Source organism: Melanerpes formicivorus, unplaced genomic scaffold, assembly GCF_026170545.1.
Source record: "Melanerpes formicivorus ecotype bairdi unplaced genomic scaffold, bMelFor1.0.p_v2 SCAF_214, whole genome shotgun sequence".
Lineage (NCBI taxonomy): Eukaryota > Metazoa > Chordata > Aves > Piciformes > Picidae > Melanerpes > Melanerpes formicivorus.
The window spans coordinates 364,483-387,179 of record NW_027142566.1 but is presented as its reverse complement, the minus strand read 5'-3'; the positions used below and the strand labels follow the sequence as shown (position 1 = coordinate 387,179).

The 22,697-nt window shown below is 52.7% G+C and overlaps 1 protein-coding gene and 1 pseudogene across 1 annotated transcript in view; one reads left to right on the top strand and one right to left on the bottom strand.

Moving 5' to 3' along the window:
• Window positions 1-22,697, bottom strand: part of LOC137457954 (zinc finger protein 420-like) — a 60,930-nt gene that overhangs the window by 21,959 nt on the left and 16,274 nt on the right. The gene's annotated exons all lie outside the window — the stretch shown is intronic.
• On the top strand, window positions 4,980-6,567 carry LOC137457955 (zinc finger protein 135-like; annotated as a pseudogene).

Below are 22,697 nucleotides of genomic sequence, written 5' to 3'. Positions count from 1 at the left end.
TGTGAACTTGGAAAGGGGTTTTGAGCTTTAGTTACTCACTCTGGGCTTGGGGTCTGGTTCTTGATCTCAGGGCCTATCTGTGAGGTCAGGGGCTGGTTCTTGAGCTTGGGAAGTGATTCTGACCTTAGTTGCTGGCTTGGGAGCTGAGTCTGCACTTTTGATCTAGGTCCTGGACCTTAGTGGCTGGCTCTTCAGCTTGGAATGTGGTTCTGACCTTATTTGCTGGCTTGTGAGCTTGGGGCCTGGGTGTGAGCTCTGGAGGTGGCTCTGAGCTTGGGAAGTGTTCTGACCTTAATTGCTGGTTCTTGAGCTCGGGGGCTGGCTCTGAGCTTGGGAACTGTTCTGATCTTAGCTGCTGGTTCTTGAGCTTGGGGCCTGGATGTGAACTTAGGAGCTGGCTCTGAGCCTGGGGGCTGGCTCTGCATTTCTGATCTGGATTCTTGGGCTTGGGAGCTGACTCTGACCTTAGTTGCTGGTTCTTGAGCTTGGGGGCTGGGTGTGAGCTTGGCCTCTGCCTTGAATTTAAAATGAGAGTTCAGGCAGTTGGAAGTTGAAGCTGAGCTGCTTTGCACTGCAGTGCTTCAGAGTTTGTGGTGCTCCAAAGGCAGATCTCAAAGAGCTGCTGCAAGAGTTGAGCTGAAGTGGCACAGTGCCCTGCAGAGGCAAAAGCTTTTCCCTGCCAGTCAGCCATTGGAATCCTCTCCCCAGGGCAGTGGTGGATTCCCCTGCAGGGCAGAGTTGGAAGGCTCAGCTTGGCAGGGGGCTGGGCCAGCTCCTTTCCAGTCCAGTGTCAGCTGGCAAGGTTGGAGCAGCTGAGCCTTGGGGTCCCTTGCAGCCTGGCATTGTGTGGCAGCAGAGCTGTGCTGCTGGTTTTGAGGGCACTTGGAAAGCTTCTGGAGCATTTGTGCCGAGTGTGCAAGACATCCCTGAGCCTAGCAACTCCCTCAGCTCTCTTCAGAATGAACTCTGCAGAGCTGGAAGAGCTTTCCAGGAATTTGGCAGAGGTTTGGAGGAGTTTGGAAGGGATTTTGGTTCTCCTCCTCCTTGTCCTCTTCCTTGTCCTCCTCTGCCTCATCTTTTTCCTCCTCTCCCAGGAAGCTGCACTTAGACTCCTAGAATCCTGGAGTGGTTTGGGTTGTCAGGGAGCTGCAAAGGTGCTGCAGTCCAAGCCCCTCTGCAGTCATCAGGGACATCCTGCACTATATCAGGTTGCCCAGAGCCCTGTCCAGCCTGACCTTGAACATCTGCAGGGCTGGGACCTCAAGCCCCTCCCTGGGCAACCTGTTGCAGTGTTCCAGCAGCCTCCTGGTGCAGAACTTGTTCCTCACCTCCAATCTCAATCTGCTCTGCTCTAGTTTGCAAAGCTGGCAGGGACAGGACCAGAGGCAATGGCTTCAAAGAGTCCCTCTGCAGCCTTCTTGTAGCCCCCTTCAGGTACCAGAAGGTCACTCTTAGGTCTCCCCAGAGTCTTCTCCTCTGCAGGCTGAACACCCCCAGCTCCCTCAGCCTGTTCTGGTAGCAGAGCTGCTCCAAGCCCTTGATCATTTTTGTGTCCCTCCTCTGGGCCCTCTCCATCAGGTCCATGTCCTTCCTGTGTTGATGGTTCCAGAGCTGGCTGCAGTGCTGCAGGTGAAGTCTCAGCACAGCCAAGTGGCAGGATGGCCTCTGTCCATCTCTGGCTATGCTGCTTTTGGTGCAGCCCAGGCTGCCCTTGGCCTTGTGGGCTGCAGGCTCCCTCTGTCTGTTCCTGTCCAGCTTCTTGTCCAGCAGCACCCCCCAGTCCTTTTCTGCAGGGCTGCTTCCTATCCCCTCCTCCCCCAGCCGGTGCTGATTGTGAGGATTGTGCCTGGCCAGGGGCAGGACCCTGCCCTTGCTCTTGTTGAAGCTCAGGAGGTTGCCCTGGGCCCCCTCTGCAGCTTGTCCCCTTGAGCTCCTCCAACTTGTTCTGCAGGGTATTGTCTTAGGTTTCAGGAGGCAGAGAGGCTCTCTTTGAGCCTTGTGAAAGGAGTTGATGCCAAGCTGTGGCCAGAGGGTTGGATAGAATTGGGCAGTTTCCATGGCTGTGCTGTTCAGAGCTGCATCCTACAGTGCAAAGCATCAAATCCACACCAATCCATAGTGTGCCTGGGCCACGGGAGCCAAGCAACCTCCCTAGGCCAAAGCTTCCTCCAGAGCTCCACCAAAGCAGGCCAGAAGCCCAGGCCCCAAATGCCTTCCCCCTCCCCCATGCCTCTCTGCCCCTCCTCCCCCCATACCCAAGAGCTGCAGTTACAGATTCTGGTAGGCAGCTCCCAGGTGAGCCAGGCCGCTCCAGGCCGCAGTTGGCAGCATTGCCAAGGCCTCAAAGCTCCTCTGCAGAGAGAGATCCCAGAAGCTGTTGCTGGGAGCAGAGAGGAAGGGCAAAGGAGGTTGGAGATCCTGTGCTGTTCCTTTGTAGAGAGTGGGTGCAGGCCTTGTGGGAATGAACTAAGCTAGATGACACTTTGTGGTGTCCCTCTGGACTCTGCTGTCCCTGCTGGAGGTCTCTGATCTCTGGTGTAAGACATCCTAGTGCCGTACACCGACAACAAGGATCCTCATCCAGGGGCTTCTGTTGGGCCCTGCTGGCTGTGTAGATCAGCCCTGGTGACGTTGTAGGACCCTGGTGACTCTGAGAGGGCACCAAGTGAGTGGAGCTGGAGCACTGGATGGAGAGATGGAAGGTGAAGGCTGCAGGGGGTGGGAGGGCTTAGTTCTGCAGCTGTGTGTCTCTGCCTGGCTCCTACCTCCAATGGTGCTGGCAGCAGCTGACCCCAGAGGCTCAAAGTCCCAAACCCTGGCTGGCTGAGGACAGTCCCCTGTCCCCTCCTGACATGCAGCACAGCCCAAGCAGGCACTCAGGGCTCCTACCCACACAGGCCTGCCATCCCCCATGGCAGGAGTCACCTGAGGTCTCACTCCCTCTCTGTCCCCCTTCCTCTCATCAGCTGCTGCCTGAGGTGGCTGCAGGGTCCCTCCCCAGCCCTCACCTGTAACCCCCCCTTGGCTAGGTGCTGTTCTTTCAGCCCTCCAGCTGATCCCAGCCTTTAGTCTCAGGCCCCTTCCATTCTTGTGCTGCTGCTTCCAGCCCAGTTCCTTAGATGCTTCCTCAGCCACAGCATTTCCCACTCCACCTTTCCAGCTGCAGTGGCAGTGGAAGTGGGGGACACAGGGCCATGGGAGAGCCAAGGCAGCAGGGACATGGATGGGCTGGGACTGAGGGAAGGGCCTGGGAGTGGCCAGGCAGGAATTAGGCCTCATCCCCCCCAAAAAGAGGAGAGGATCCAGGTCCCATGTGGCAAATGAGTGTGCAGGAAATGGCAGAATCTGGCAGCATTTGAGGAGCTGAAAGGAGTGAATTGTGCTGCAGCTCTGCCTGTGTCAGCTGGGAGATGAACAGCAGCCCATGGGCACTGTGCCCTCCCATCCAACCTCATTTTCTCTTGGGGATGTGGAGTGGCAGCTCCAGGGAACTGCAAAGAGCAAGCTGAGAGAAATGGTCAGGGAGAGAAGGAAGCCGAACCCTTTCCAGTGAGTCTCTTTGGGCTGCAGGTGTGTGAAGGGTGCTGGAGGTGTGAGGTTTGGGCAGGAGCCAGAGACTCCTCCAGCATCCCAGTGAGGGCTGAAGAGGTTTAGCAAAAAGCTGCCCAAGTCCCTTTCCCCCTTTGCTGTATCTGCAGAGATCATGAAGCTCCCTTTGTCTGTGTCCTGAGGGCTGCTGTGATCTTCTGTTGGGGAGTGGGCAGCAGAGAGGTGTGTGCAGGGCAGAGCTGAGCACAGAGTGTGTGGGGTGGGGGCAGAGCCAGGGAGGAGAGCTGGGTCCAGAGCAAGATCTGCTGGCAAAGGCAGCTGCAGGCAGCAGAGCCCTGGGCAGGCAGTGGGAGGATGCTTTAGGCAACACCTGTGAGAGGCTGTGTGGAGGCAGCTGTGTTGTGGTGCTGGCCTGCAGCTGTGTGCTGGGGGCTGTGTGCTGGGCAAGGTACTGAGTCTGCACTTGTTGAGGCCTCCCATCTTGATCAGCCCTGGCTGTGTGCTGTGGCTGTGCTGCTGGGCTTGGGAGCTGCCCCCAGGAAGGCTGAGCTGTGCTGCCTGGTCCTGGGCAGTGCTGAGCCATCTCTTGCAGGTCAGTGCTCTCTGAGACCTTTGCTTCTCTGTGGCAGGAGTTGTGTCCCTCTCTCTCCATCATCCCTGCCCCTGTGTGCTGTGGAAAAGAAGAGTTTGCAGATCTGTCCCTTGGAGCAGCCCTGCAGATAAGAAACCCAGAGTGGGGCAACAGCAGGACCCCAGCTCCCAGCATCCCAGAGTCCCAGGGCACCTCCCAGCCTCTTCCGCCTCCTCCTGCCCACCACATTTCACCCCTCCAGGGGTTCTGAGGCACATCAGGTGTTGGAGTTTAGTAACTCCCCAGGCTTGTGGGAGTCAGTTGTGTGGCAGGAGATGATGTTAGGGGTTTGGACGTGGTGGTTGGTGGGAGAAGGTTGAAGGTAGTTTGGTCTTCATTGGTCAATGCTGCTGCCTCCATTGCCTGAGCCAGGAGAGATCGGGCCAGGAAACACCCTGCCAATGCCACCAGGGTCGAGGAGAGTGGGACCACTTGTAAGTCCCAGGGAACCTCAGGGCACTGATCACAGGAACCTGGGGTCTCAGCACAGGTATTGGAGGTCTGTGCCCACACTGTGGCAGAAACTGAAGGTTTGAGGTCCCCTCTGCATTCTCTCCTCTAGCTGGGTGTTGGGAGTCAGGGACTGTCATGACCCAGGCAGGATCAGAGGGTTTGAGGTCCTGGGCTCAGGTGCTTCCATCTTCCCTATTGCACAGCTGTGACCCCTTCCTGCCACAGCACGGCCTCACAGAAGGACCCAGACAAGAGCTGGGAGGAGAAGCAGCACCCAGAGATCAAGTTGGAGAAGCCAATGTGCTGTCCCAAAGTAGAGGAGGATGGGGAGGAAAAAGAGGACAAGATGGAGGATGATGCTGAGAATGGCAACTATGAAGACGAGGATAATGATGATGATGAAGATGACCAGGATGAGGGGGAGGAATGTATGGAGGAGGATGAAGCCAGAGCAGGTCCCTCAGTGTCACCCAAAGAGCTGAATCAGTGCCTTGAGTGTAGGCAGAGCTTTCCAGGTAGCTCAGAGCTAGTGAAACACCACTGCCCACAACCTGGCACTCGTCCTTTCCTTTGTGGTGACTGCGGCAAGAGGATCCGCTTGAACTCTGAGCTCATCAAGCACCGCCGCACCCACACTGGAGAGAAACCGGTCGCCTGTGTTGATTGCGGACACAGCTTCACCCAGCGCGGTAATCTCATCCAGCACCGCCGCACCCACACGGGAGAGAAACCTTTCACCTGTGCTCACTGAGGCCAGAGCTTCGCTCTGCTCGGCCATCTCACCCGGCACTACCTCACCCACACTGGAGAGAAGCCCTTCTCTTTTCACAGCTGTGGCAAGCGGTTCAGGCATCGCTCTACTCTTAGGCGACACCACCTCACCCACACCAGTGAGAAGGCCTTCAACTGCAGGGACTGCGGCAAGAGCTTCAAACAGAGCTCCACTCTCACCATCCATCGCCGTATCCACACTGGAGAGCATCTGTTCCCCTGTGCTGAGTGCGGCAAGGCCTTTACCACGAGTACTCTGTTCATCCAGCACCAACTTATCCACAGTGGTGAGAGGCCGTACAGGTGTACCGACTGGGGCAAGAGCTTCACCTGGAAGGCAGACCTCACAGAGCACCGTCGTGTGCACACGGGCGAGAAGTCTTTCAGCTGTGCTGAGTGTGGCCAGGCCTTCAGCCTTAGGGACACTCTCATTCACCACAACCGCACCCACACTGGTGAGATGCCTTACACCTGTGCTGACTGCGGGAGGAGCTTCAGCCGCCAGGGCCATCTCATTGCTCACAGCCGCACCCACACCGGTGAGAAGGCTTTCACCTGTGCTGAGTGTGGCCAGGCCTTCAGACATAGGAGTACTCTCATTCACCACCATCGCACCCACACCAGTGAGAAGCCTTACACCTGTGCTGACTGCGGGAGGAGCGTCAGCCGCAGAGACCATCTCATTTCTCACAGCCGCACCCACACCGGTGAGAAAGCTTTTACCTGTGCTGACTGTGGCAAGAGCTTCAGTCGCAGGGATCATCTCATTGTTCACCACCGCACCCACACTGGTGAGAAACCATTCACCTGTGATGCCTGTCGGAAGAGCTTTAGCCACAGGGGCATTCTCACTCGCCACCGCCGCACCCACACCGGTGAGAAGTCTTTCACTTGTGCTGATTGCGGTAAAAGCTCCACCCAGAAGCGCTCCCTCAGCAAGCACCGCTGCACCCGCACCAGAGAGTAGCCTGCACTGGAGGGGAGGCATAACTCCACCTAGAATCTGTTGGGTAACCGTGACCCCTCTGAGAGGGCCTTTCCAGAACCAAAATCATCCCATTTTCCTTTGCACTTCTCAGGGACTGGGGACACCAGCAGCAACAAACACTTCCTGCCCTTCTGAACACTAATTATTGCTAATGAGAACAATTACAGTGCTGAGTTGGCACAGCTGGAGCTCCCAGTGGAGCTGGGCAGGGCTTTGCCAGGGTCTGTCTGGTTCTTCCCCAATGCTTTGTGTCTCCCTGGGGGAAGAAATCCTCTGTCCATTGACCAATTGTCTCAATAAAACCCAAAAGTTACCCAAATCCTGTCTGTTTGCTTTTATTTCAGATATCCCTGCCACAATGCCCAAATTTTGGGGCATTTGCTCCCAAGGGATGGGGTAGAACTGTGTGCCCAGTTGAGGGAGGGGAAAATGAGTTTCTCAGAGGAGTCTTGAGGGGCATCTCAGAGGCATTCTTCAGGGGCTTTCAGGTGATCTTAGGTGTTTGGGATTTGGATGGTCCTGGGACTGACTTTTGAGATCTTTGGAGGGTGTAGGGGGAAGCTGATAGAGATCTTTGGAAGAACTCAGAAAGCTTCTGTTGGCTTTCCACTCTGGGGCTGGAACAGGTTGAAGGGCTAAGAAGATGTTAAGCTGCCTGTTCCTCCCCAAAACAGAAGGGAGGGAAAAATAACACACACGAATCAAAAGCCCCTCTGGGCTGAGATAAGGACTTGAGATAAGATCAAAAGAGTTGAATCCAAAGGAGATCCCATAATGCACACTGACCTGAGGCTGTTTGCAGAAAGAAGCACAGCAGTAAGCAGCAGCAGCCAGGAGTTAAACCCGGGCAGCCCTCCCCCTCAGCAAAGAGCCAGCATTTGAGAGCCAGAACCCAACAGCAGCAACCAGAACAGGAAGCCTCTCATATTGCCATCTGAACTTCAAGCCCTGTAGTACTGTGTTCCAGCCAGCTCTGTCCCTGTGAAGGTGGCATGAGGCAGGATGGTGTGGAGTAATGGCAGCAAATTTCCAGCTTAACCTTTGATATTCCCAAGCCCTCATTCTGTGCCACCTGCACCATGCCCAGCAGCAATCAGCAGCACACCTCAGGCTCTGTCCATTCTCACTCCACAGGAGGTTGCTTTGCAGTACCCAGAGGGCTGCTCACTGCAGGTGCTCTGCAGCTCCACTCTGTTCCAGCACAGTCTGGATCAGTCCATGCCCAGTCCAAATGCTGCAAATGCTGGGGCTGTGTTTCCACCTCTGGGGCAGTCTGAGTCTAGTGACTCCTTCCATGCCTCCAGGTGAAAGGAAATTGTGGCTTGCATCCCAGTACTCAGCTTCCAACACATCCAGGTGTGGGGATCCTCCTGTCACACCAGAAACACAGATGGATTCCACTCCTTGTGGTTTGATGGTGTCAGGGCACTCTGGGCACCTGTATCTACTAAAGCTTTATCCTCCCATGGGTTCAACTTGCCAGGCCAATGGTTCTGTACAGTCCAACAAACCAATTTGTCTCTCCCCTCCATCTGGTTGGAGGCAGAGCCCCTCTAACTTTGCCTTGGGTCCCTTGCAACTTGTGAAGATGCTTTGGGAGTCCCTTCAGGAGGACCAGAAGCAGTTTCAGCTTCCCTGCTCTTCTTCGGACATTTCCCACTGGAAACTGAGGCAGCATCTCTGGGGGACAATTCCCCTGTAAGTCACAGACTCCTGCAGCCAGGACTGGATTGGGTTTTCCCTTCCACTTGGTCACGTCCTCCCCATGGTCACACAAGTAAAGCAGAGGGTGTGCTGTGCTGTGTGCCTCCCAGATTCTCTCCCTTGGACAGGGGAGCAGCTGCTCCTCATGGCTGAAACACAGGACTGTACAGGTGGGGAATAAAAGCTTCTTCTGGAGCTGATGGAACTCCTGGGACAGTTCCTTCACAGCTGAGACACAGGCCTGGACAGAGGAGCAGAGATTTACTTTGCCTTGCTGGGGCCTGCTGCTTGTTTCATCCACTGTTTGTCCTTGGCCATCTTCCAAAGCCAGAGATAAGAACCAAGCCAGCAGCCCAGGCTCATTCTCTTGTTCCCATGGGGACTCTGATCCCTCCTGGTCCTTTGAAGGATCAGCTGCTTTCCTTGTAGGCTTCTTTATCCCTACAGGAGTGTTGTAGGTGTGACCTCGGGAATGAGCAGCAAGGATATCAATGAATAGATATATTGGTAGTCTATTGATATACAAACTATGCAGCAGGGGATTTAGTTTCTATTCACAGGCAGCAGTATTGGGTTGGTGGAACCACCTCTGCAGAACGTTTGTGCCTGGGCACTTCAGAGGAACCAAATGAGTTATAGAATTTAGAGTTGAAACTGATTGGAAAAGCAGTGGGGGAGGGGTTTGTCAGTGACCAGCAAACCCTCAACCCAGGACAGTTTCAGCACTACCTGAACCCAGATTCTATAAAGCAAAGGTTTGGCTTCCTCACGAGCTGAGAACCTCATGAAATCTTTCCTTGGTGATGTGTTTAGAGTCCTGACAGCGCAGCACGGCTGTGCCCTCATGAGGAACTAGAGAACGGCGCCGACCGCGTGGCTGTGCCGCAGGGTTGCTGCTTCTCCCAGAGCACAAAGGTCCTGGAGCCTCCCAGGGGAAGCTTCAGAGGCTTTTGCCGCTGGCTCCACGAAGCGCAGCACCTGGCAAAGGTTCCCCGCTCTGGGGGCTGTAGCGCTTCAGGACCGGTGGTGCACAGGGGCTGCCATGGTTTCCTCCCGTGGCGATGGTTCATGCGGCAGTTGACCCCACGCTGCACGGCACTGCCCCCAGCTGGGCAACAGTGGCAATGTGCAGCGAGGCCTTCTGGAGCTGCTTCAAGTCGCGGGTGAGGTGGACCATAGCAGCACAGAGACGCACGCAGGCATAGGCACGGACACCAGCGTGGGGGGCACTTGTTTACCAAACAACTCCTATTTACCATTTGCCCCAAAGAATACTGCTCCAGTCAGCACCCACTGCTAACACAATAATTAACCAATCAACTGATACTCTGCCAAATAACCATAAGCACACGCTGTAAACAGGGTAAACAAACATGTAGCCTGGGCCTTGTTTACCACAGGGGTGGAAACATGCCCAGGCAGATTGTTGACCTGGACTCAGTGGTGCCAAGGTCCACACCCACTGACTGCAGAAGAGAGGGGGGACAAAGGAGGTTTGAGTCACACACACAGAAGCATGTTCTGGTAATATTTGGGCCACAATCCTGGTCATAAGCACCATTCACTATGAGGGGCAGCTGATCCTGGCACAGGCTGCTTCTCTGACACAGCTGCCATGCCTGTGGCACTGTCTGTAGGTCCTGAGACCTTCTCTTGCCCCTGAGCCCTCTGCACAGAGATGAGAAGGGCTCGAGAGGCATGGGCCAGGCCCAAGCTCACTGCAGTGATTTCTGTCTCTCAGGAACTCCCAGGCTGACAACAGACTTTTCCCAAACCTTTCCCCAGCTGGAGAGGATTTTGCACTTGCTCAGGGCTGAAATTCCAAAGCACCAGAGGTGACCACCAGCCTAAGAATTTGCCCCTTCCCTCCCCCACCCCCTGCCACTCCTCAGTATCCAGCATCTGGGCAGATCTCACAGTGGTTTCCTTGGGAGTGTTCTGTATTGCTCTGGATGAAACCAGAGCAAGATGCCCAGCAGTGGACAGCACAGCTCTGAGCCATTGCCCTAAGCTAACAGCACCAGCAGCAGCACAAACAGGACTGCAGCTCATCAGCCTTCTGAAAGCAAATCCATCAACAATGTGAACACACCACAGGGAAGAAAACTTCAGTCAAACTCTGCTGACAAGCCTCAAGCCTTAACTGAATCCTCTTCTCCTCTCTTTTTGTTACCTCAGTCCTGCCAAAATCTGCCCTCATTAAGGCAGCTGCTTTCCTGCCCCATGTTGGGCATCAGAAAAGGAATGTAGTGGGTCCAGCTGACCCAGCAGCTTAACCTCTCTGCCTCCCCCAACACAGAACTGAGGGGAAAAGAACACCACACAAAACCTCTTTGTGTTGATACAGAAACAAATGAGAGAAGAGTTTCCTGAGCAAATCAGACAATCAGAATACAAAAGTACAGTGACCTCAGCCTGTGTGCAGAAAAGGCACAGTGGAAAGCAGCAGCAAGCAGCAGCAAGCAAGGCAAAAGCCCAAACCAGGGAGCTGCTCCCCTACCCCTCCCTGTCCCACTGCCATCCCAGCAGAGCAGCCAACACCCAAAAAATCCCAGAACCCAGAAGCAGCAACTGGAACAGGGAGCCTCCCATGCTGCAATCTGAACTTCAAGCCCCATCATCCTTTGCTCCAGCCAGCACTTTCATTTCTGAGGCTGGCATGGCTGCAGCATGGTCTGGATAACAGCAGCAGAGTCAACTCAACCCATGACAATCAGGAGCCTCTCCAAGCAAAATGGAAAGAGCCTCTCAGCTTCTGTGAACAACTTACACTGCTTTGAAGGCAGCTGGACTTGCCACATGGATGCATTAGCTGAGAGCCCAGAAGAGCCCAAAGGGGCAGTGGAAGGTGACTTCAGAAGGATCCTTGAAGATGAAGCTCAGACAGACTTCATGATTTGTAGCTGGAACCTTGGTATTTCCTACTGGGATATCCTTTGGATTCAGAGCCCTGGGACAGTTCACAGGGTCACAGGTGACAGGATGTTAGGGGTTGGGAGGGACCTCTGGAGATCTCTGAGTCCCCCTGCCAGAACAGGACCATAGAATCCAGTGCAGGTCTCACAGGAACACATCCAGACAGGGCTGGCAAGTCTCCAGAGAAGGAGACTCCACAACCTCTCTGGGCAGCCTGTTCCAGGGCTCTGTCACCCTTACAGTAAAGAAGTTCTTCCTTCTGTTGAAGTGGAACTTCCTATATCATATATCCCCTTACCCACTCCCTGACAGACTGGGCCCCATCCCAGTACAAACTTTCTGCCTGTTGTTTGGAGCTGGGGTTTCTAGTGTGTCCCATCCCTAGTCAGAAATGCACCATAGGGTCTGGCAGGAACCATTCCAAATGCCCTGGGATGGAACAAACCCTGCACACAGGGAAGAAGGACAACTGCAGCTAGGCTGGGCTGGAGGAGTAGGGCCACCCAGACACAGAAGTTGTCCTGCCCCCAAAGTCAGCTCTGCTGTGGCCACATCTGGATGCTTGGTGTCTTGGTGTGAAGTTCTGCAGCCTGATGGAGAAGGGAGGAACTGCAGAGAGTGCAGAGGAGATCTGCCAGGATGGAGGTTGACATCTCTGTGGAGAGGCTGAGGGACCTGGGCTGCTCCAGCCTGGTGAATGGAGGCTCAGGGCACTGCCAGCCCAGTGTGCACATGGCTGAAGAGTGGTTTCAGAGAGGATGGAGCTCTTCTGGGGAGTGGAGAGAGACCAAAACCTCCACAAAGTGCAGCTTGGAAGGTTCAGAGTGGAGATGTGGCCAGAGAAATGTCCCTGAAAGTGCAGAGCTGCTATGCATGAGGCCATCCAGAGGTTTCAGGAAATGGCAGAGAGAGCTGAGACAGATCAAGGAAGGGATGGAAATGGCAGGGGGAGAGCTGGCTGGGGAAGCAAGATTGGTGTCAGCAGCCTGAAGGGAAAGAGCTGCAGGCATGGGACAGTGTAGGAGAGGCTGCAGTAGGCATGGCCAAGGGCTCTGGCAAGGCTGAGAGTCTCAACAGGACCAAGGTCTTTGTGCCTTTGGCTCTGGCACTTGCCTCTGCCACCAAGGCCTGTGAGGAGAAACTTTGCTTTGAGGCTGTGAGGTTCTTCTATTCCAAGGGCAGTGGTCAGGGCTTGGCCTTTCTGCTTCCTAGACCAAAGGCAAGTTTTTCTGCCCTGTTCTTTGCTTTTGTCTCCCTGCAATCCTGGCCTCTAACAAGGTGCTCTAACGAGTCCCTGGGGAGCCTTTGTCAGTAACAAGCCTCAGTGAGGCCAATCAGTGCTTCAAGGTACTTTGGAGTTTTCTTCTGACTCGGACTTCTTGAGAGGCTTCTTGGCAGTACCTTGGCAGAGTCTCCTGGCAGTACCTAAGGATGATGTCATCAGTCCCAAATACTCCATGGGGCTCATTAAATACTGCTGAACCTCTAATTATTGCCAAGGTTTCTGCAGCTAATTGGAGAAGTTTTTATTGCACAAAGCATCTGATAAAAAGTATTTTTAAAGGTACATTTCATTCCTTTTCAGCAGGAGTTGTCTCTTTGCAAGCAAACCACAGCAAAACCTGACAAGGTCCTACCTTGGTCACTGCTCAACCTCACTCCCCACTGCCCCCAGCAGAACCAGAGCCATAGTTGAGGGACAGGATCTGCCTTTCCAGGGGCTTGGGGTCAGGGCTTGGCCCTTTGGATCAATGAAACCCCTCCAGGTTTCCTCAGCAGCAGAGCCACCTTTAGCTGCTTGTCCTGACCTGTCAGCACTGCCTCAGTTCTCTGCTCTCACCAGAGCCTGGAGATGCTTCAGTGCCTCCAGTGAAGCTTCCCTTGCATCCACTGTCTCCTTCTGCTCTAACCAGACCCTGGGGACCCTTTCCCAGTATGCTTCACTGGGACCCATTAAAAGTAGAAGAAACTTCAGAGTTTGTATTTGACTGACTTCTGGAGAGGTTTCATCAGCTTCTCAGTCTCTGAGGTTCATGGACTCAGCAGCAAACCTAGCAGAGGGCTCCTTTAAATGCCTTGGGCTGGTCCACTGCTGCTGAGCTGGGCCAGGCTCCTGGTCTGGAGGAAGCTGCTGTCAAGCAGGCAGTGCTGCAGGAGACAGCTCTGGCATGGAGCTGCTCCTCTGCACAGCACAGCAGGGCTGAGGACACTGCCAGAGGATCTCAGGGAGATGAGGAAGGCAGAGAGAGCTTCAAGGTGGACAGGACTGGGACGATGCTGAGAGCTCACTGGAGGAGACATCACTGCAGTCACTGACACAGTGAGGCTGTGGGTGCAGGACACTGCAGCTGTAGCTCCTGGAGGCATCTCCATCTCAGCAGCTGATGCTCAGCTGAAGGCTCCTGGGGTGTGCACACAGAAGGAGGACCAAAGCCCTTCACTTCCATCCTGTGAGCAGCAGTGATCAGAGCTGGGTAAGGAGAAGGCTTCACTCCCAGCCCCTCTGCCTTTCTCTCTTCCCTTCACTGTCTCTGCAGCACTGCAGGCCTGCTCCCTGTTTCTCCACCTCTCCATGGGTGTGGTGGTTTTAGACTCTGTCTTTTAAATATAGTTGTACCATAACAATTCTCTCTCTCTTCTGATCTCAGCTGTTTTGCTTCACTCAGGAGACATCCCCTGCTTTGGCTGGCCTTGGCTAAGTCTAACCCACTGCTTTTTTTCTCTCTCCACTCCTCCTTTCTCTATTGGAACAGGAGGTTAGAGGGTAGGGGCAGTGGAACAGCTTCCCTGGTCCCTGGCCAGGGGGATTTCATGTCATTTGCGAATTGTAAATACCTGTCTAATATTGTCACTCCTGTATGTTTTGTACCTGTTCATTGCATTCCATTGTTGAGTGTAGCTCTTGCTTGTCAATGCAGCTTCATTTGCTTCTAACTGAGAGGAAATTTTCACGGCAAAATTCTGTCTCCCTGCTGCATTTGAAGCTGTGATGAACTCTGACATGGGTTGGTAGTGTTGGTACTGAGCTGATCCACTATTCATGCAGCTCAGGGAGGGAGGCTGAGAGAAATGTGCCCTAACTTGTCACTGCCTTTCCCTCCTTGCACAGGTCTCCATGGCCACAGGCAGCAGATGGCCAACAGCAGCTCCATCACCCACTTCCTCCTCCTGCCATTCTCAAGCACAAGGCAGCTGCAGCTCCTGCACTTCTGCCTCTTCCTGGCCCTCTACCTGGCTGCCCTGCTGGGCAATGGCCTCATCATCACCACCATAGCCTGGAACCACCACCTCCACACCCCCATGTACTTCTTCCTCCTCAACCTTGCCCTCTTTGACCTGGGTGCCATCTCCACCACTGTGCCCAAGTCCATGGCCAATTCTCTGAGGGACACCAGGGACATCTCCTATGCAGGATGTGTTCTCCAGGTCTTCTTTTTCATGCTCCTAATTAATGCAGAGTATTTTCTGCTCACCACCATGTCCTATGATCGCTATGTTGCCATCTGCAGACCCCTGCATTATGAGACCCTCCTGGGCAACAGAGTTTGTGTCCACATGGCAGCAGCTGTCTGGGCCTGTGGGATTCTGTATTCTCTGCTGCACACAGCCAATACATTTTCCCTGCCCCTCTGCCAGGGCATTGCTGTGGACCAGTTCTTCTGTGAAATCCCCCCGATCCTCAAGCTCTCCTGCTCCACATCCTACCTCAGGGAACTTTGGCTTACTGCGGCCAGTGCCTGTTTATTCTCTGTCTGTTTTGTGTTCATTGTGGTGTCCTATGTGCAGATCTGCAGGGCAGTGCTGAGGATCCCCTCTCAGCAGGGACGCCACAAAGCCTTTGCCACCTGCCTCCCTCACCTGGCTGTTGTCTCCCTGTTTATCAGCACTGCCTTCTTTGCCTACTTGAAGCCTCCCTCCATCTCCTCCCCATCCCTGGACCTGGGGGTGTCAGTTCTGTACTCAGTGGTGCCTCCAGCAATGAATCCTCTCATCTACAGCCTGAGGAACCAGGAGCTCAAGGCTGCCCTGAGCCAATTTATCACGGGATGTTTTCAGAAGCAATAAACTCTTTGTCTTCTCCTGCAGAGCAGTTCTGATGTCGCTCAGTGCTGGCCCAGCCTGGTTGCTCGAGTTCTGGCTGCCCCCGGGGCTGTTCCCATTATGACAATGCTGTACCCACAAAAATGTCTGTCTTCAGACCATTTCTGGTTCAGTGTTGTCCTGTCTGGTGTGACCCAGAGGCTGCAGACATGAGGAGCTGTGCTCCCTGTGTGTTTAACACAATAAAGGACCCTGCAGGGAGTTGTTTCTCTGAGTTTGTTCCTTGAGTTCTTCTGTAGAGCTGCAGGGCAGTGCCTGTGTGCAGAGGTGGAGGGGCAGAGTCCCAGCACAGCAGCAGTGCCAGGCAGCCCCAGAGCTTGAGCTGTCTTCAGCTGTTCTTCCTTCCCTTCCACCCTCTCCTGCTGAGCCTCTGTGCTGGGGCAAGGCCTGAGTGCTCTGGCAGCTTGGGCACTGTGCTGCTGTGTGGCAGTGCTGGGACTGCAGGCAGGGACAGGCCATGGCTGCTTCTTTTACAGAGCTGTGCTCCAGAGCAGCCCTGCCATCAGAACAGGAGGTCTCCTCATGCCTTCATACCCCAACCCCCTTCCATTACAGACTGCACCTCCTCAGAGTCCAAAGTGGATACCCTGACCCCATTCCAGTATAGAGTCAGTCCAAACATGGTTCCTGTAACCCCTCCCAGTACAGATGTGGCCTCATCCCAGTACAAACTGGATCATACTGTCCTGTAGCACTGCAACCTGGGTCCCATCCCAGTACAGAATCTGTCCCCTGGCTCCTTTCACAGTACTGACTGCACCCATCCCAGTACAAACTGCACACCCTCATGCCCTCCCAGTACAGCCTGGGCCTTGTCCCAGTCTGAACAGTATCCCTTTAATCCATCCTGCTACACATTAGGCCTTGTCTCAATGAAAACTTGATCCCCTTATGCACTCCCAGTACAGCCTGGATCTCATTCCAGTACAGTCTGGTCCCCACAGAGTACAATTTGGGATCCATTCATCACCTTCCTGTACAGACCTTGTCACATCTCAGTACAAACTGCATGTCCTGAACCACTCCCAGCTCAGATGTGGTCTTATCCCAGGACAAACTGTATCTCTTTGCCATCTCACCCAGTACAGTACAAAGTGGATATCCTGATCCCAGTGCAGCTGTGGCCTGATCCTGGTACAAATGGGATCCCATTGCCATCTCCCAGCACAGTCTGAGTCTCATCCCAGTACAAAGTGCATCTCCTGGAACCCTGATTCCATCCCAGGACAGCCCAGGACCCATCCCTGGCTTAGATAAGCAATGCTCTGCTGGATACAGCCCTGGCTGGGTGAAAGGGCCCAAAGAGTGGTGCTCAGTGGAGTCCAATCCAGCTAGTGGCAGGTCACAGATGTTGTTCCTCAGGGCTCAGTGTTGGGACCACTTCTGTTTAACATCTTTATTGATGACCTTGGTGAAGACACAGAGTGAGTCAGCAGTGAGTCAGCAGATGGCACCAAGTTAGGTGGCAGTGTTGATCTGCATGAGGGTAGGGAGGCTCTGCAGAGGGACTTGGATAGATTGGATCCATGGCCAACGATCCCAGGAGGAGCTTCAAGAAGGCCAAGTGCCAGGTCCTGCACCTGAGTCACAACAACCCCAAGCAATGCTACAGAGGCAGTGTGGCTGGAAAGCTGCTGGCAGAAAGGGACCTGGGGGTTCTGATGGACAAGCAGCTGAATAGGAGCCAGCAGTGTGCCCAGGTTGCCAAGTAAGCCAAAGGCATCCTAGCTGGGATCAGAAATGCTGTGTCCAGCAGGAGCAGGGAGGTGACTGCCCCCTGGTACTCAGCTCTGGTGAGGCCACACCTCGAGTGCTGTGTCCAGTTTTGGGCACCTCCATCCAAGAGAGATGTGGAGGTGCTGGAGCCAGGGCAGAGGAGGGCAAGGAGCTGGGGAAGGGCCTGAAGAATAAATGTGATGAAGAGCAATGGAAGGAGCTGGGGATGGTTAGTTTGGAGAAGAGGAGGCTGAGGGGAGACCTCATGGCTCTCTACAACTATCTGAAAGGAGGTTGTGGAGAGGCTGCTGCTGGTCTCTTCTCACAGGTCATTAGTGACAGAACAAGAGGGAATGGCCTCAAACTAAGACTCGGAAGGTTTAGACTGGATAGTAGGAAAAAAATGTTCCCAACAATAGTGGTCAGGGTCTGGAATGTGCAGCCCAGGGAGGTGGTGGAGTCATCAACCCTGGAGGTGTCTCAAGGCGGTTTGGATGTGGTGCTTGGGGACATGGCTTAGGGGTGACCCTTGTAGAGTAGTGTTATTGCCTGGACTTGGGGATCTTGAGGGTCTTCCTCAACCTGAATGTTTCTGTGATTCTGTGAAGGACTGAGAGCCCTGGGGCTGTTTAGTCTGGAGGGGAGAAGCCTGAGAGGGGATCTGATCAGTGGCTATCAATATCAGAAGGAGGTGTCAGATGAAGGTGCCAGGCTCTTGGCAGTGGTGCCCAGTGACAGGACAAGGAGCAATGGGTGCAAGATGGAACACAGGCGGTTACACCTCAGCATGGAGAGACTCTCCTGTGTTGTGAGGGTGCTGGAGCCCTGGAGCAGGCTGCCAGAGAGGTTGTGGAGTCTCCTTGTCTGGAGGTTTTCCAACCTGTCTGGATGTATTCCTGCGTGACCAACCTTGGGTGATCCTGCTCCGGCAGTGGGCTTGGACTGGAGGATCTCTGGAAGTCCTTTCCAACCCCTCATATTCTGTGATTCTGTGATTGAAGCCCTCCCAGTTCAGACTGGCCTCATCAGGACACCAGAACCGCACCTCAGTCCTGGCCTGAGCCCAGCCCTCAAAGGCATCTCTGAGCCTGCAGCCTTCCCTTGGACACTTCATCCCCAAACCTCCTTCCTGTGCTCTGACCCCTCTTTTATATCCCCTCCTACCCTTGAGTGACTCCGCTTGGCACAAGGCAGGGGCTGGGAGCTCCCAGAGCAGTATCAGGAGAGGAGCAGGAGTTGAGCTGTGGCTGAGCATCTCATGGGCACCGGGAGGAGATGAGTGGCAATGCCATGGGCAGCTTAGCTGTGCTTCAGGTTCTTCTGCACATCAGCAGGCCCAGGGCTGGGCTGGGGACTGTGCCATCCCTTGTGTCTGCCAAGCTGAGAGGCAGCAGCAGGGAGGGGCCTTAGTTGTTTCTTTGGAGCTGAAGATTCTGCTCTGTCCCCAGGCAGAAAGGCCTCTGGCAGGGACCATTGCCAATGGCCTGGGATGGAGCAGAGGCTGAGCAGAGTGAAGAAGGCCAAGTGCAGCTGGGCTGTGGTAGGAGGATTGTGGCCACCCAGACAGACGAATTGTCCTCCCATGCACTCAGCACTGCTGTGGCCACATCTGGATTCTTAGTGTCTGGCTTTGGGACTTCTGCTCTGACGGACTTGAAGAGCATGAGAGGCTTCAGAGTATAGCTGGAAGGATTGGAGTGGAGAGCCTGAGGGACTGGGGTTTCTGTAACCTGGTGAAGTCCAAGCTCAGGGCACTACAGATGTAGTGTGCACTTGCTCAAAATCTGGGGATGATGCAGCTTCTGGTGGTTGTGGGAAGGGAAGAAAACTTCCATAGAGTGCAAATATTAGGGTTCAGTGTGGAGGTGTCCTGGTTTGAGGCCAGGCAGATCTTCTCTTGCTCCTGAGAGCGTACAGGAGGTGAGGATAAAGAAAAGTCAGTCAGAGGGGATCCTTGTGATCCAAGAGGCCCTGGCTCTGTGTTTCAAGAAATGGCCATGGAGAGCACAGACAGAGCAGGGAGGGTACAGAAATGTCATGGTGAGAGCTGCCAGGAAAGCAAGATGGGTGTCAAGAGCATGAGGGGAAAGAGCTGCAGGCATGGGGCAGTGTAGCATCACCTGCAAGGATGAAAGATCAAAGGGCTGAGGTCTTTCTCCTCCTGTCTATGGCCATTGCCTTTGCCACCAGGGCCAGGAAGATGAAACTTTAGCTTGATCCTCTCTGCATCTGACTGCCCAGGCTCTGAGGTCAAGGCTTGGCCTTTCTGCTGCAGAAACCAAACCCAGTGTGGGGGACAGTGTAGGACAACCTGTGGTGGGGATGGCAATGGGCACTGGCAAGGCTGGAAGTCATCAGGAGAACCCAAGGCTTTGCCTTCTTGGCTATGGCAGTCATCCACCACCAAGGGCTGTGAGGAGGCTTCCTAAGGCACCAGAGGGTCCTCAGTGCTTCCTTAAACACCTCTAGGAAGGCTGGGGACTGTCATCCCCTTGTCCTTCTCTCAGCATCACAAACCCCACACCCACCGCACCTGGGGAGCCCTGACCCATACATGAGGGACAGGATCTGCCTGCCCAGGCACTGTGGTCAGGGTTTGGCCTTTCTGCTCCATAAACTGTGCTGGGTTGAGGCAGCTCCCTTCCCCACCCCTGGCAAACAATAAACACTCAGACAAACGGATTGCAAAAGTGATGGAAAGTTTAAATAGAAAGCAGTGAACTTTTACAGAAAAGCAAAAGCAGAGTGACAAAGAAAAATCCCAAAGCAGGCCCAGAGAGACCCCATCCCCACCTGAGGGTACATCCGAGACCCCCAGGGCTCCTTCTTCCCCCTCCCACTGCTAGGCTAGTCTCAGCTGGCCAGATCTGAGACTGCCCATCCCCCCGTGGCCTTGGGCCTAGCCAGGCCCAAAGCCAGGAGACATCTCCCCCAATTACCGGCTGATGGAGGAGGAGGAAGAAAAGAGAAAGTGCTAGACTCCGCACTGGATCTTATAGTGGTGCAAAGGATTGTGGTATGAAATACTACATAATTTCCTGTGTCCACCCCTGGGCTGGATTTCTGGACACAGGAAGTAAACACTGCAGGGGGGCACCCAGCTCAAACTGTAACAAAACCAAACCCAGAGTTTGCTCTCCTGCACTTTGCCTTTGTCTACTGCAATCATGGCCTCCACTGAGCTGCTCTAAGGAGCCCTTTGGAAGGCTTTGTTGGTAATGCTCTCAGTGGGGCCAATCAGTGCTTCAAGGTACTTTGTGTTTTCCTTCTGACTTCTGAAGAAGTTTCTTCAGTCTTCTCTCAGTACCTGAAGTTCCTGCAATGAGTCCCAAGTGCCCTAAGGAGATGTTTGTGTCTCTGCAATCCTCTTCAGGATTTCAAAGTGCACCTCACAAAGCTCAATTTTTTTATGCCAAAGATTAGCCCAGAGATGATAATTCCCCAAGTGACACTGACCCAGGCTGTCTCAGCAGGACATCTGCACTTGCAGGAACATCTGTCCTTCAGTCTGACATTGAATGGACAACTTTGCTCCTCACCCTCCCCAACCTCACCATTGCTGTCGCTGCCCACCTGAGGCTTACAAGGTGATTCAGCAGAATGTATTCTGATCCAAGAGCCTCTGAATGACAGAGTGGATAAGGACAAGGCTGACCCTGAGTGACTTCAAAGGATCCTGAATTCAAATCTATTTCTATGGCTGTGCCTGGAGAGAAGCACAAAACACACAGACAGTGGGACAGAGCTGGATGGGTTCAGTGCAGGATAGATACCTTGTCCCTGGTGATAGCAAAGGTGTCTGTCCAAAGACACAGAGTGGTGGATAGGAGGCTGGAAGAGGGTGCCCTGGTGTTCAGTTTCCTTCTGCTGGAGCTCAGGGCAAACACTCACAAAGCTTTGGCACTGTTAGGCAAGAACTGAGCCTGGAGAAGTCTGACTTGGTGCTGGCCCTTGGTGCAGGTTGTGCCTGAGAGATGTCTGAGTGGGGGAGATGCTGGACACAGCTGCTGTGATCCAGGAGAGCTCCAAGGCTCTGGCTTTAGGGTCACTGTTTTTAGAGGTGGAGATCATTGACTTACTGTGGCAATGCCAGTGACGAGCAGTGTGAGCAATCTGGCAGTGTAGGCCTGGAGGTTGACATGGTGGTAGGCCATGCTCAGCATAAGTGCAGAGCCAGCTAGCAGTGTAGCAAAATACTGCTGTGCCTGTAACTAAAACAGGACACTGGTAGCTATAAACACAGAAAGTTATCTTGGGACAGCAGGATGTGCACCTGCATCAACCACCTCACATATCAGTAGTTGTTGGACCAATAATCTATAATAGTGCGATGTGTGGTCACTTGTGTGAACCAATGAAGCTATGTCAACAATGCTGTCTGAGTTTATACAGGTTGTAGATGTTCCCTTGATAGACACTTTTCCTTCTTCTTTGCTTTACTTTACTGTGCTATACTCTCTATGCTCGCACTATAGTCCTACAATACTGGAACAATAAAGGAACAGTACTCGATCATATTGGTCATCTGTATTGACTCCATTCTCTGTCGCCGACATCTGGTGCCCAAACTCTTGATGGGATCATTGGACTACGATGCTGCTCGACTCAGCGTAAAAGGTTCGCTCCATGTGGTATGGAAAGCCAGTCAAACCAGCACTGCCCCAGTGCTGACAAAATAAGCAGCACGCGCTCAGAAAAGGAAGCGAATCTCACCAGGGTCCAGTGATCGGCCAGGGAGGGCACAGGGGAAGCACTCCACGGAACAGAAGAGGCTGTGCTAAACGCCCTCCAAACTATCCTCTCCATGAGAGGTACTGCTTACAATTCTGGGATTTTAAAAGGGCTATTAGCCTGGGCCCGGGATCATGATTTTATCCCCACAGCAACTGAAGCTTTCACTTCCGAAGCATGGGACAAAATTGCAGCCCAGCTGGGGGATGAGGTACTTAAATACTTAAAAAGAAGCTTTTCACTACTTTTCACGATAGCACCGTGTGGCACACCATCACATACACTGCAATCTATACAAGCAGAGCAGCCTACTCTCGATTCAGCTGCTGCGGCATTTGTTTCTAACTGAGATGAAAAAGGGAGATCCGGAAGGCTCTGCACCCTCTGGCCCTCTTCCTCTCTCCCTGCACACTGTCTGCCGCTCCTTCAGCATCCTCATCACAATTTCAATTGCCCACTATCCCTCCTTCTACATGAATCATGGCTCTCTTATTACTGTTTTTTTGCACAAAAAAAGTCTGCTGCTGCTACATCAGTAGCAACAGAAGCGAATCCTGATCAGACTGCAAAGACTAGATTAAAAATAAATGAAAATTAAAAATTGAAAAATTAATTAGAATAAAATATTAAAATAAAAAATAAAATAACAACATTAAAAAGTTTAAAAAATTGAATTGAAAAATGACAAAAAACTAAATAAATAATAATAATCATTTAAAAAAAAAGTTAGAAAAATATAAAAATTAGATTTAATTTAACAACAAAGTATTAACAAAAAAATTAAAAAGCATAGATAAAAATATATATTAAAAAAATCAAATGCTATAAAAATAATTTTTAAAATTACTTAAAAATTAAACAAACTAAACTAAAAAATAGATTAAAATGAAAATAAAAATATTAAATATACATAAGAAAAATTAATACATTCAAAATAAAATAAAAAATAAACCAACTCAAAATATAATTAAAAAAACATATATTAGAAAAAATCCAATAAAATATCAAAAAGAGAAAGAACAAATTAAAGAAATTAGGAAAAAAAAAATTTAGAAAAAAATCAAAATAAAAACCAATTAAAAATAAAAATAAAAAATAATTCTAAAAAATAAAAATAATGGAAAAAAATAAAATTAA